Source organism: Budorcas taxicolor, chromosome 2 (assembly GCF_023091745.1).
Source record: "Budorcas taxicolor isolate Tak-1 chromosome 2, Takin1.1, whole genome shotgun sequence".
Lineage (NCBI taxonomy): Eukaryota > Metazoa > Chordata > Mammalia > Artiodactyla > Bovidae > Budorcas > Budorcas taxicolor.
In genome coordinates this window covers 149,896,433-149,911,483 of record NC_068911.1, presented here as the reverse complement: position 1 = coordinate 149,911,483, position 15,051 = coordinate 149,896,433, and positions in this window count along the sequence as shown.

Sequence of the window (15,051 nt, the reverse complement as noted above, 5' to 3'; positions counted from 1 at the left end):
GGGTCTCTGCACACATTTCCAAGAACTTAAGCCCATTTACGAAATCCAAACAGAGAAACATTGTTTTAATGATTATAGATGTGTCCCCTCAGCTTTGAACAAGCCCTCCTGCTTCTTCACCTAGCCCCTAATGTTTAAAGCTCAGCATGAATCAGTCAGCCTGGGTCACAAAAGAAGCAACGTACCCGAGAATCTTTTCAAGACAAGACCCCAACGTTCTACATTGTTCCAAAGACCACTCCTGACTATTCCTTGACCTACCATCTTACATCTAAAATACCCATTAATCAGGGGGTCTCTTTATTTTCCCCAAGGACTATCTACTTTTAGAACAAAATACTTAGGGATGAAAGTTTTTTAAAAGTAGTGAGAACAATTTAAGAATTGAAGAACCTGAGAGCTATTTCAAGTGCTTCTCTAGTCTCTGGGTCTTCCCCCGCAGTTCCATTGTGTATGTGCACCCCAGGGAAATGCTCATACAAGTCCAGAGGGGGATCTTACTCAATGTATTCACTGTAGTGGTGTTTGCAGTAGTGGGAGTTAGATTCAGTCAGGTGTCCGTGTGCAGGGAACAGATAAGTACATGTGATAGATACATAATATGGATGCCATGCAATTATTAGAAGTGGATCAGTGATCTATTGCTGTGTAACAAGTTACCCCAAACTTAGCATCTTAAAGCAACAAACATTCACTATCTCTGTGGGTCAGGAGACAGCATGTTCTAGCTGATTCCTTTGGCTCATGATTTCTTTGGCTCACAAGGTGCCAATCAAGCGTTATCTAGACCCCAGTCAGTCATCTTAAGGTGTAAACAGACTGGGGGAAGATTTGCTTCCAAACTCGCTCACAAGGCTGTGGACAGGATTCAGTTCCTCACACTACTGAACTGAACATCTCGATTTCTTACTGGCAAAGTACATTGAGATCCAGCTCACGTTCAAGGTGAGGTGATTGTGTGTGCTTGCTCAGTCGTTTCTTCGTGTCTGACTCTTTGCAACACCATGGACTGTAGCCCGCCAGGATCCTCTGACCATGGGATTTTCCAGGCAAGAATACTCGAGTGGGCTGCCATTTCTACCTCCAGGAGATCTTCCCAACCCAGGGATTGAACATGTGTCTCCTGTTAGCAGGCGGATTCTTTACCACTGAGCTACCTGGGAAGCCCTGAGGTGATTGTCCAAGGGCATGAAAACCAAGAGGTTTTAGTTATCTTAGGGGGTGCCTATCGCAAGAAGCAAGACATTAAAAAATCACACAGCATTAAACACAATACTTAACGATGAAGGTCAGAGATAGAAGGAAACATGCAGCAGAGTGCAAAGTGTAGACGTTAAAACACAGAAGAAACAAGGCCACATGTTTTGTAAGGATGTAAACAAACTTAAGGGTATATAACAACCACATCATGAGGTTTGTGGACATGGAGAGTGGAAGAAAAGTGAGAATGGATAACTGCATAAATCCAGGGTGGGGTCTTTCAGACACAAAAGAAAATGGTGCACCAGAGACTTGAGATCAAGTTCCGCTCCCTGCACTTGAGGTTAATCAGAAATAAAAAATAAAGTAATGAAACAAACACACTAGGTCTTCCCATACACAGGCCCTCACAGAAGGCTCTCAGCAAAATCCACATCTGTGGGACCTCCCCACTACAATGTCACACTGCATTAAAGTCACCTCAAGGGCTCAGAGACTTCTGCCAAGTAAAAATGGGATCTGTTAGTGTGGCATGACTTAGAGTCTGTAAGATAGCTCTAAAAATTCAGTGTTTATAAGATGTGCCTACAGGGGAGAAGGAAATGGCAACCCACTCCAGTACTCTTGCCTGGAAAATCCCATGGACTGAGAAGCCTGGTAGGCTACAGTCCATGGGGTTGCAAAGAGTCAGACACGACTGAGCGACTTTCCCTTCCCTACAGGGTGACCAAGCATTCCTGAACAGAAAGAGTTCTGATAAGTGGCGCTTTGAAACCTATGGAATGTAAGAGAATCAGGACAGTCCAGGGAAAATTAGGACAGGTTCATCATCCAGGGAATTTGTTGAAAATGTAAACTGTAGCACCTTCACAAGTTTCTGACTCTGTCTACCTAAGCTGGAACAAGAATCTCCATTTCATGCAATGCCAGAACTCCATCTAACATATGGTCCACAGATCACACTTTGAGGAACACTGTCATGGAAGGATCACTTTGAAAGGTTCTGTTGGTAGCACAAAGGCTGTAGCTAATCTCAAATAGTAATCACAGATTTTATGCGGCCACCTTCAGGTTATCCACCATCACCTGGTGATAATCCGAGGGCTCTGGTTCACAGTTCACTGATTCTAGAATTGTGGACACAAGTCACTGATTCTGTCCACATAAGGCAGACCCCAAGATTAGGAGGTAAAGTTCGGGAAGGGGTCAGGCCAGGACTTTGGGGAGAAAGATTTCCCTGACTGGTACAAGAAACCACACCCCATGGTTGGATTAGCCATTTATAGAAAAATCTCTCAAAAGTCACCCACCCCACAATGAGATCTGAGGAATGTGCTAATAAGATTAAAGTGAGAAACTTAGGTCTTCAGGAAGCAGCCTGCCTAAAATGTAATCCCTATAAAATATTTTCCATATTTGGAAAATGCAAAAGGTTACACAAGTAAGTTGACAGGAGAAAAGATAATGAGGTAATGAGGAAAACATCGTGGGATCTGGAGTGTGTACTTGGGTAGTGTGTCTGCAGGTGTTCTTAGGTAAATCCGTCCTTAGGAGAAGGGGTGTGTCAGACTGCAAAAGTTTGCAAGTATTCCTAGTGACCACTAAATCATTCTCACCCTATTTTTATATTCACTAAGTACCTTTTTAATTTCCCTTTATCCTTTATTCTCCAAATACAGACTGAATAACTTCTCTGTGAGGGGACATAATGTTTTAGAGTAACTTACATTCTAATCTTAATTTTCTTTTGGATTTCAAGTCTAATGAGGGTAGACTCTGATTATGAGAAGACTAATGCAAATGAAATGTGTGTGTGTGTGTGTGTGTGTGTGTGTGTGCATGCCTTTTCAGTCACTTCAGTCATGTCCAACTCTTTGCAACACTATGGACTGTAGCCCATCATGTGCCTCTGTCCATGGGGATTTTCCAGGCAAGAATACTGGAACAGGTTGCCATGCCTTCCTCCAGGGTTTCTCCTGGACCCAGGAATTGAACCCATATCTCTTGCATCTCCTGCTCTGCAGGTGGATTCTTTACTGCTGAGCCAACAGGAAAACGCTATATATACATGTGTATATATAAATTTATTTTATAGACATATAGTTGATTTATAATGTTATGTTAATTTCTATTATACAACAAAGTGATTCAGATATATATATATATATATATATATATATATATATGCTGCTGCTAAGTCGCTTCAGTCATGTCCAACTCTGTGCAACCCCATAGACAGCAGCCCTCTAGGCTCCTCTGTCCCTGAGATTCTCCAGGCAAGAGTATTGGAGTGGGTTGCCATTGCCTTCTCCAATGCATGAAAGTGAAAATGAAAGCGAAGTCGCTCAGTCATGCCCGACTCTTAGCGACGCCATGGACTGCAGCCTACCAGGGTCCTCTGTCCATGGGATTTTCCAGGCAAGAGTACTGGAGTGGGGTGCCATTGCCTTCTCCATATATATATATATATATATATATATATATACACACACACACACACACACACATATATATGTATATGTTTTATCTTTTTCATATGTTTTCTATTATGGTTTATCACAGGATGTTGAATATAGTTCCCTGTGCTATACAGGAGGATCTTGTTGTGTATCCATACTATATATAATAGTTTGCATATGCTAATCCCAATCTCCCAATCCATCCCTCCCTTCCAACTTCCCCAGAACCCCCTTGGCAACCACAGTCTGTTCTCTATGTCTTTGTTTCTGGCAAACAAAGTATATTGGTGGTTTCAGAAATCATCTCTAATGGTAAGAGCTGTCATGGTTTTAGGCTCTTCCTGAAGCTGATCGTGAAAAAAGATTTCAAGTACAACTAATTTATTTTCTACACACGAGCAGGGAAAGGAAAGAAAATAATAAAAGGCACATATTAAACCAGTTACCATTAAGGGAAACTGATATTAGAGCCTCTTTGGGAACTCTGAGAGACAATAGAGATTCCATATTGTCAAAGTATAGAATACCTAAATTCTTCAGAGTTATTCCAAATAAGGAGTATTCACTCACTAATACTACAACTGACATTGGTTGAGGAGTGCTTCCTGAAGGATTAAGCCTCAACACTTCTGGTCTGTCCTATATGGGAGCTAAGCATGCTCTTGTGATGATGCAGGGTCACAAATGTTTTACATAAACAGCCCCAAGATGGTAGGGATGAATACCAGGGTAGGGAATGTGGGTGGGCAATCACCAGCATCTGCTAGCGTAGCTCAGACTTACTGCATGTTCACAGGATCCCATGCACCAGGTTAAATGCGCATCATGTCATTTAATATCTGATTAATGTTTCTGCTTTGTCAGATCAGGAACAGATATAGAGTGAAAGTGAGTTGTTCATGGTCACCCAGTCAGCAAATGGCATAGCTGGAATTTGAAACATATGGTTGGTCTTTGAAATCCAAGCTTTTGGCCACTGCACTCTACTGGATCCCAGAAGAGTTTATATCTATTAGAGAGAATAGAGATAGATTTTAAGATGTGGATGTAAAACCCAGCTGCTTCACAAAGTACGGGTAACATTTCAGTTTGGGATACAGCACCGGTATTGAAGTGTGGACGTGCAGCTGGAGTTCAAGAAGCATTAGCGGTTATATTTGTCAGAAATATAAATCAATCACAGGTAGCTGAGGATAAGCAGTATTGAGGGAGATTTTGAAGGTCAAGGTAAAGAGCTTACACACGGTGACTAGGCAATAAGGAAATACTGGGGCTTCTTGAGCCAGAGCAAGGCAGGAGGTAGGCTTGAGTAACAGTAAACAGTATTAATAATATAAATAGTGTTAACACCAAACAAGAAGCAATAATTTGGCTGGATTGACCAAAAAGAAAGGGAAAGATGGAAAACCCAGCAGGAGCCGGCAATAATTCAGTCTATTGAATTTGTTACAATATTGTTTCTGTTTCTTTTCTATGTTTTGATTTTTTGTCCGGAGGCATGTGGTATCTCAGCTCCCCAGACCAGGGAATAAACCGCCTCCCGTCCCTGCATTGGAAGGTGGAGTCTTAACCACTGGACCACCAGGGAAGTCCCTAATAATTCAGAAATTTGAAGGTACTTTTCAGAGATCCAGAGTCAGTGCAAGTGGGTGTGGTTAAACAGTGAGAAGAACAACTCTGACTAAAAGCTTCTAGACTAAGTCATGGACACTGAATATTTAATGCATTCCAGACATCAGTATCATTATTGGAGTTTGATAGTGGAGGGAAAAACAAATCAATGAATAATGGTGAGTTGAACTAATCCACCGTTAATTGGCTCGTTGAAGCATCATCTTTCTAGGAAGGGACTCTTATCCCTCTCCCTTGAGAAGTAATAGCTATCCTTTCTGTTCTGGAACCTAAATGCACACCTAGTCCAAGATTCTATAGTCACCTTTTGCCTGGATATCTTAACCTGAATTCTCAACTATGTCTTTTTTTTTCTGGTGACTTTCAAATTCACATCTCTGAAATTCACATTTTTCCTTGAACATAATTTCTAAATGTAGGTTAGGTATCCCCACCAGGATATGCCACAGGTACTTCAAGCTCAGCATGACCCCAAACCAAGTTTACCCCATTCTTCCACAAACATTTGTTTTTCTGACTTCCCAATTGATATTAATGATCCCATCATTCCTCAGCTTGCCAAGCCTCAGTACTTTGACTCCTTGTCAACTGTCCACTCCATCTAGTGTATGTCAAAACCTTGTTGATTCTCAGACTACAATATTTCTTAAAATTGATGGAGTCTTCTCTCTTCAAATGAGGAGAGTGCAGTTCACTAGAGTTTAGGGTCTCATCGCCTGTTATTTAGTGTTTAGTGGGAATATATTCCCACTCTTCATACTTTCCTCTCCCTGAATAAATAAGGTCTCATCCTCACAGTATTTTCCTATACGTTGTACCTATTTCAGTTCTCTTATGATGGGCTGTATGCTCACATGCTCGGTCATGTCCGACTCTTTGTGACCCCATGGGCTACAGCCTGCCAGGCTCTGCTGTCCATGGATTCTTCATGCAAGAGTACTAAAGTGGTGTGCCATTTCCTTCTCCAGGGGATCTTCCTGACCCAGCAATCGAACACAGGTCTTCTAAGCCTCCTGCATTGGCAGGCAGATTCTTTACCACTAATGCCACCTGGAAAGCCCTCTCTTATGATAATAATAGCTCCAAGCAATACTAAGTGCCAGGCATTACTTGCATTATTTTCCAGGCTTTACTTACATTGCTTCCTTTAATATTCACAAAAACCCTTTGAGATACAGACAATTATTAGCCACATTTTGCAGATGAGATAACTGAGGTACAAAGAGGTTAAGTGACTTTCTCAAGATAACATGAGTAAGAGACAGGACTGGAATGGAATCTGAATCTCTGTCTCATCAATGAACAAAGGGCTACATTAAAACACTTGGCTTCCTTTTCTAGATTTTAACTCCTTGAAGTAGGCATTGTTCTGTGTAACTCTGTCACTTCTGCACAGTGCCTTACTAATAGTTGCTGATTCTTGATATATTTTTTTGCATGAATGAGGGTTCTGCTTGATGACAGAGTTCAGAAGAACATGAAGCTGGAAGTCATTTGTTCCTGCTGTTCCTGTAGAAGGGAGACCGTACCTAATTTAGTCTGATGACAGACTTTAACCAGACCAGATCCTTTAAGTAGTCCCCGGTTAGAGTAGAAATGACACAAGAGAAACCAGGCTACAGTCTTACATGAAATCAGACATTGGGCTCAAAAGCATGTGCTAAGCTCTACCTCTCCCTTCAATCTCATTTTTGATTGATTTTCTTCGTTGCACACCTGGAAACTCATCTTCTTCTTCTTCTAATGAAAGAATAGCCATAATTAGAGATACTTAAAAAAACACAGAGTGCATAGTAAGAGAGTGTTTGCAAATGTAGGTGGAGCTGAGACTCTCTTAGAAGCCTGACAAAATTACTTTTTGGCTTGAGTGAGTTTGCAAACCTCTTCTTGAGGCTAAGCAGTGCTATTTCATGCTTCTACCACAAGCATTTTCTCCCTGAAAAATCAATGATGCAAGAAAGCAATTGCTAATGGGAGGGGTGGAGGGGGGTGGTCTCTGAGTTAATCCTTGAGGTTGAGACTGAAATGCTGCTGCTGCGGATTCAGCCTGGGGAGATCAAGGGGAAGCGTGACTGCTCTGTTTGGAGAGGCCTTTCTTCAGTTGGCACCATCCTGAGCACTCAAGTTTTCTGTCAATAAGCACTCTACTACGGGGGAGATAAATGCATTTGGAACTGGAGATGGGAGCAGGGTGTCTGGGAAAGAATAAACACATTATCTGAGTCCCTCCACCAAGTTCCTTCACTGAAATGCTCAAGGACTCAGACCACGTGTTTGGCAGAGGCTGGTGGGCGGGAGAGAGATTCTCTTTACTCTTGCGGGTGAAGTAAGCTGCAAAGATCTGATCTAATAATACTAGACAAAATTTGAAGACCAGACCTCTGTAGCTTGCTTCATCTACAGGGGTGCCGGGTACTGTGCTGTGGGATTATCAAATGACTACTTGACTTTCATGTTGGCAGCAAGACTAGAAACAACTGGCTTGTTACAAAGAGAGGATATGAGTATTGGTTTTACTGGGGTAGGTGGCAATATTCTGCAAACGTGGGCGGTGAATGCAAATGCCTGGACAGTTTTGCCATGTGTTCTTCTATGATGGCATCCCTTCCTGACACAGTTTTAAATCCAAAAAGAGTCCTTTCTAAGAAATTATTTAGGGCAGTGGTAAATCTAGGAACAAACAGCTCTCAAGATAATAAGTCATTCACTAAGGGCTTCGTTTTGTTCAACATGGCTCCCCACAGAGTACAGGTCAAGGAATCAGGTGATAGTGTTCAGTTTTGAAGAATATGGTTCTGAAAAATGACATATTTAGTTAGACTAACCTACAGTGCAACTCAGGTATTTGCAAAGCTCCTAGAAGACCCCCTTCGGAGAAGGCAATGGCACCCCACTCCAGTAGTCTTGCCTGGAAGATCCCATGGACGGAGGAGCCTGGTAGGCTGCAGTCCATGGGGTCGCTAAGAGTCAGACACGACTGAGCGACTTCACTTTCACTTTTCACTTTCATGCACTGGAGAAGGAAATGGCAACCCACTCCAGTGTTCTTGCCTGGAGAATCCCAGGGACAGGGGAGCCTGTTGGGCTGCCTTCTATGGGTTCACACAGAGTCGGACACGACTGAAACGACTTAGCAGTAGTAGCAGTAGAAGACACTTGCACTTTTAGTATCATTACTGGATAACTATAAAATCTTCACATAAATAAATGTGTAGCTATTATTTAGATTGCATCATATAGAAACAGCTTCCTAATTCTAGTGCTTCCCTTCTCCTGACACATTTGCTGATAGAATGCATGCACATATCATTTTGTTGCTTTCAATCGTATGTTGCCCTTTTTCTACATTCTTTATGATCTAGCAGTACCTATAGCTCTGGTTTTAATGCTTTTTACCCCACTTCTGCCAAAAAACTCTCCTCTGGCACCCCAGGGTCAAGACATTCTTCCCTTCCCATGACATGCAGTCCTTCTGCTATAGAATCAATTGTCTGCTCTCCCTGTATTTTCAGTGAAGATGTGGGTGTCTTCTGTCATATTCAACTATTCTTCCTTCTTACATTACTCTTATTTTCATAATTCCTTATTTTTAATCAAACAATGCCTTTTGCCTGGATTTTATCTCATACAGCTCCACCATAACACACCGTAAACTTGACTCACATCTCTTAACTCCATCGATTCTTCCTCTACCCTGACCCTATCACTCCCAGCTTCAGATTTCTCAACTCTGAATAATGCTCTAATGAAATATGTTACTGAAATGAAAGCATGACATCTTAGATAGAACCCTTTTCCTTATCCTCCTAGATTCCTCAGTCATTCAGTTCAGTTGCTCAGTAGTGTCCGACTCTTTGTGACCCCATGAATCACAGCACACCAGGCCTCCCTGTCCATCACCAACTCCCGGAGTTCACTCAGACTCGCGTCCATCAAGTCAGTGATGCCATCCAGCCATCTCGTCCTCTGTCGTCCCCTTCTCCTCCTGTCCCCAGTCCCTCCCAGCATCAGTCTTTTCCAATGAGTCAACTCTTCGCATGAGGTGGCCAAAGTATTGGAGTTTCAGCTTTAGCATCAGTCCTTCCAAAGAAATCCCAGGGTTGATCTCTTCAGAATGGACTGGTTGGATCTCCTTGCAGTCCAAGGGACCCTCAAGAGTTTTCTCCAACGCCACAGTTCGAAAGCATCAACTCTTCGGTGCTCTGCCTTCTTCACAGTCCAACTTTCACATCCATACATGACCACAGGAAAAACCATAGCCTAGACTAGACGGACCTTAGTCGGCAAAGTAATGGCTCTGCTTTTGAATATACTACCTAGGTTGCTCATAACTTTTCTTCCAAGGAGTAAGCGTCTTTTAATTTCATGGCTGCAGTCTCCATCTGCAGTGATTTTGGAGCCCCCAAAATAAAGTCTGACACTGTTTCCACTGTTTCCCCATCTATTTCTCATGAAGTGATGGGACCAGATGCCATGATCTTCATTTTCTGAATGTTGAGCTTTAAGCCAACTTTTTCACTCTCCTCTTTCACTTTCGTCAAGAGGCTTTTTAGTTCTTCTTCACTTTCTGCCATAAGAGTGTGTCATCTGCATATCTGAGGTTATTGATATTTCTCCCAGCAATCTTGATTCCAGCTTGTGTTTCTTTCAGTCCAGCATTTCTCATGATGTACTCTGCATATAAGTTAAATAAGCAGGGTGACAATATACAGCCTTGACGTACTCCTTTTCTTATTTGGAACCAGTCTGTTGTTCCATGTCCAGTTCTAACTTTTGCTTCCTGACCTGCATACAGATTTCTCAAGAGGCAGGTCAGGTGGTCTGATATTCCTATCTCTTTCAGAATTTTCCACAGTTTATTGTGATCCACACAGTCAAAGGATTGGGCATAGTCAATAAAGCAGAAATAGATGTTTTTCTGGAACTCTCTTGCTTTTTCCATGATCCAGTGGATGTTAGCAATTTGATCTCTGGTTCCTCTACCTTTTCTAAAACCAGCTTGAACATCTGGAAGTTCATGGTTCACGTATTGCTGAAGCCTGGCTTGGAGAATTTTGAGCACTACTTTACTAGCGTGTGAGATGAGTGCAATTGTGTGGTCGTTTGAGCATTCTTTTGCATTGTCTTTCTTTGGAATTGGAATGAAAACTGACCTTTTCCAGTCCTGTGGCCACCACTGAGTATTCCAAACTTGCTGGCATATTGAGTGCAGCACTTTCACAGCATCATCTTTCAGGATTTGAAATAGCTCAATAGAAATTCCATTACCTCCACTAGCTTTGTTCATAGTGATGCTTTCTAAGGTCCACTTGACTTCACATTCCAGGATGTCTGGCTCTAGATGAGTGATCACACCATCATGATTCTCTGGGTCGTGAAGATCTTTTTTGTACAGTTCTTCCATGTATTCTTGCCACCTCTTCTTAATATCTTCTGCTTCTGTTACATCCAGACCATTTCTGTCCTTTATCGAGCCCATCTTTGCATGAAATATTCCCTTGGTATCTCTAATTTTCTTGAAGAGATCTCTAGTCTTTCCCATTCTGTTGTTTTCCTCTATATCTTTGCATTGATCACTGAAGAAGGCTTTCTTATCTCTTCTTGCTATTCTTTGGAACTCTGCATTCAGATGCTTATATCTTTCCTTTTCTCCTTTGCTTTTTGCTTCTCTTCTTTTCACAGCTATTTGTACGGCTTCCCCAGACAGCCATTTTGCTTTTTTGCATTTCTCTTCCATGGGGATGGTCTCGATCCCTGTCTCCTGTACAATGTCACGAACCTCTGCCCATAGTTCATCAGGCACTGTATCTATCAGATCTAGACCCTTAAATCTATTTCTCATTTCCACTGTATAATCATAAGGGATTTGATTTAGGTCATACCTGAATGGTCTAGCAGTTTTCCCTGCTTTCTTCAATTTCAGTCTGAATTTGGTAATAAGGAGTTCATGATCTGAGCCACAGTCAGCTCCTGGTCTTGTTTTTGTTGATTGTATAGAGCTTCTCCATCTTTTGCTGCATAGAATATAATCAATCTGATTTCGGTGTTGACCATCTGGTGATGTCCATGTGTAGAGTCTTCTCTTGTGTTGTTGGAAGAGGGTGTTTGCTATGACCAGTGCATTTTCTTGGCAAAACTCTCTTAGTCTTTGCCCTGCTTCATTCTGCATTCCAAGGCCAAATTTGCCTGTTACTCCAGGTGTTTCCTGACTTCCTACTTTTGCATTACAGTTCCCTATAATGAAAAGGACATCTTTTTTGGGTGTTAATTCTAAAAGGTCTTGTAGGTCTTCATAGAACCGTTCAACTTCAATTTCTTCAGTACTACTGGTTGGGGCATAGACTTGGATTACTGTGACATTGAATGGTTTGCCTTGGAAATGAATAGAGATCATTCTGTCATTTTTGAGATTGCATCCAAGTACTGCACTTCGGACTCTTTTGTTGACCATGATGACTACTCCATTTCTTCTGAGGGATTCCTGCCCACAGTAGTAGATATAATGGTCATCTGAGTTAAATTCACCCATTCCAGTCCATTTTAGTTCCCTGATTCCTAGAATGTCAACGTTCACTCTTGCCATCTCCTGTTTGACCACTTCCAATTTGCCTTGATTCATGGACCTGACATTCCAGGTTCCTATGCAATATTGCTCTTTACAGCATCGGATGTTGCTTCTATCACCAGTCACATCCACAACTGGGTATCATTTTTGCCTTGGCTCCATCCCTTCATTCTTTCTGGAGTTATTTCTCCACTGATCTCCAGTAGCATATTGGGCACCTACTGACCTGGGGAGTTCCTCTTTCAGTATCCTATCATTTTGCCTTTTCATACTGTTCATGGGGTTCTCAAGGCAAGAATACTGAAGTGGTTTGCCATTCCCTTCTCCAGTGGACCATATTCTGTCAGACCTCTCCACCATGACGCGCCCATCTTGGGTTGCCCTGTGGGCATGGCTTAGTTTCATTGAGTTAGACAAGGCTGTGGTCCTAGTGTGATTAGAATGACTACTTTTCTGTGAGTATGGTTTCAGTGTGTCTGCCCTCTGATGCCCTCTTGCAACACCTACCATCTTACTTGGGTTTCTCTTACCTTGGGCTTGGGGTATCTCTTCACGGCTGCTCTAGCAAAGTGTAGCCACTGCTCCTTACCTTGGATGAGGGGTATCTCCTCCCGCCGCCCTTCCTGACCTTCAACATGGGATGGCTCCTCTAGGCCCTCCTGCACCCCGCACAGCCACCATTCCTTGGGCATGAGGTAGCTCCTCCTGGCCACCGTCCCTGGCCTGGGATGTGGGGTAGCTCCTCTCGGCTCTTGCCCCTGGCCTTGGACGTGGGGTAGCTCTCGGCCACGCTTAGTGCCCCAGCCTGCCGCCGCTGCCTGAGCTTAATCACTCATGTCTACTTCCTACCTTTTTTTCCTCCTTCCCGTTCTTGTTCTTATCATCAGTCAGCTGGACTATGGATGCAACTTCATAACCCGCTTCCATCTATTTGCTACATTGCCTACAAAATAGATACCACAAAACAGGACTTTTTCCTGTGGTCTCACAACTAGCCCACTCATCATCAGTATCACTCCCTTTCCTCTGCCTGACCCCAGATCCATATAAGTAGAAGACAGGGAGACAGCAAAGGAAATAATGATCACTTTGACGACTCACAGGCTGAGGGGAGACTGCATTATATTCCTTTTACCTAAGCCAAGCGAGGGACCCACTGAAAGAGTATCTCTTAGAAATTCTGGATGCCCCAAGAAGTAGAGGCTGGAATCCCAGACCCTCATTAGAGGTTTTCCTGGGTAGCCCACTTGATAAGCTTATTGAACTCCCTGCATGCATTCCTTTCCGATTGTCACTGACACCCTAGCAGAGAAAAAGAGAACTGTATGGAAATGGAGAAACTCTGAACTCTCTCCTTTCATGCTGCCATGAAGCTGTGAGGTTTCTTTAGGTCCAGTGGATACCATAGAATGGGCCTAGGTATGTGCTGTTTGGCTGCCTTTCTGGCTGTCCATTCAGGATGGGTGGTCAGTGCCCCTGAGTACCCAGCAGCAATAGGTGGTCACTCTGTGGGGGCAGGGGGAAGAAGTGTTTTTGAAAAAAAAAATTGCCGAAGACCAGTCTCTCCAAGTCAAGCAACTGATAGGAGTCCTCTTCCATCAGAAAGGCCAGGAAAACATTTATGCAAGCAATGGAAGGTATCCACTATCAGCCAGATACCCTTATTTCTTTTCTCTTTCATTTCCAACATCTCGCATGGACTAGAGTCTTGAAGAGGGAGGTGGACAGGTGGACCTGACTATTCTTTCTTACCAACTCCTTGGATGGGAACGAGAAAAGAAATAAAAGAATAGGCATCCCCTCTCTGGGCTTTCCTGGTGGCTCAGCTGGTAAAGAACCTGCCTGCCAATGCAGAAGATGCAAGATACTTGGGTTCAATCCTTGGGCCAGGAAGGTCCCCTGGAGAAGGAAATAACAACCCACTGCCATATTCTTGCCTGGGAAATCCCATGGACAGAGGAGCCTGGCAGGGTCCATGGGGTTGCAAAGAGCTGGACATGACTGAATGTGTGCACACACACTCTGGTACTCTCTAACCACATAAGAGGAAGAGAAGAAACCTTAAATGGAATATGAGATTATAGCTTTAAAATAGATCATTTCTTATTGAAGATGATCAATACCTGGCCACCAGAAAGTTGTGTCTAAGACATCATTACAAGGCCAGAAAGTATGACTGGATTAAGCACTGACTGGAGAAAACTTCCCAAAACGTCTTCATGTTTGCAGCCACAGAGTAGACATTATTCAAAAAATTAGTTGTTGTTATGACATGCAAGTCCCATCTTGTCACCATCCTGATGAAGAGTTCCCAATGACTCCTTAGTCCCTACCCTACAGGATACAAATGTACTCTTTGAATGACTCAGAAGGCCATTTGTGATCAAGCTTTTGCCTTACCTTTTGCCTCCATGGTGTCATTTACCTCTTAGTTTCAGGTTTGACATTTGTAATTACCCCAGGGTATCAGGCTCTCTCAGCCATATGTGTCTTCGCAAACAGAGCTTTCTCTATGAGGAGAAAGTACTTTTCCTACCTAACTTATAAGTGAAATTCCATCAAGTCTTGATTTAAGCACAATCTCTTCTGTAAAGCCTTTGCTAAAGCTGGTATGCAGAATTACTTATTTCTTCTACCATATTCTCTTTGTACACGTAGTTCATTGATTTTATTGAGTTACTTTTGGGGGTAGTCTTGTGTGTCTGTCTTCTCATTAGACTCTAGTTCCTTGAAGGCATCAACTGTGTTCTCCCTTATAACCCCATGCCTGGGTGGAAGGAGTGTTGTTTAAATAAAACTCCAGAGCCTGAGCCAAGATCTAACCAGACACTCTGTGAAATCTGTCCAAAAGAGATTGCCTTAAGTCTGCATTGATGTGGTCTTAGGGCTGAATAAGTGAAATCTGATTTTATCTATCAGGGTTCTTTCTATTAGATATGTTTTCTTCTCAAAGTCTAGCTGATCCTGACTCCTTAACTTCAGTTTATTCTAAAAGATCTATATCTAGCCTGCCACCATGCATTCTCCATATCTCACCATGGCAAAGTATTGCTTATCTATATGAAGCTACTTTCTCCGTGTCTCTGAACAGTGCTGATATTTGATATTGTTATGATAAAATATATATATTACATTCATTAATGCTGTCTTTAGTTCTCTCCCGAGGTAGAAATCCAATTTCCTTTGGAGTATGAT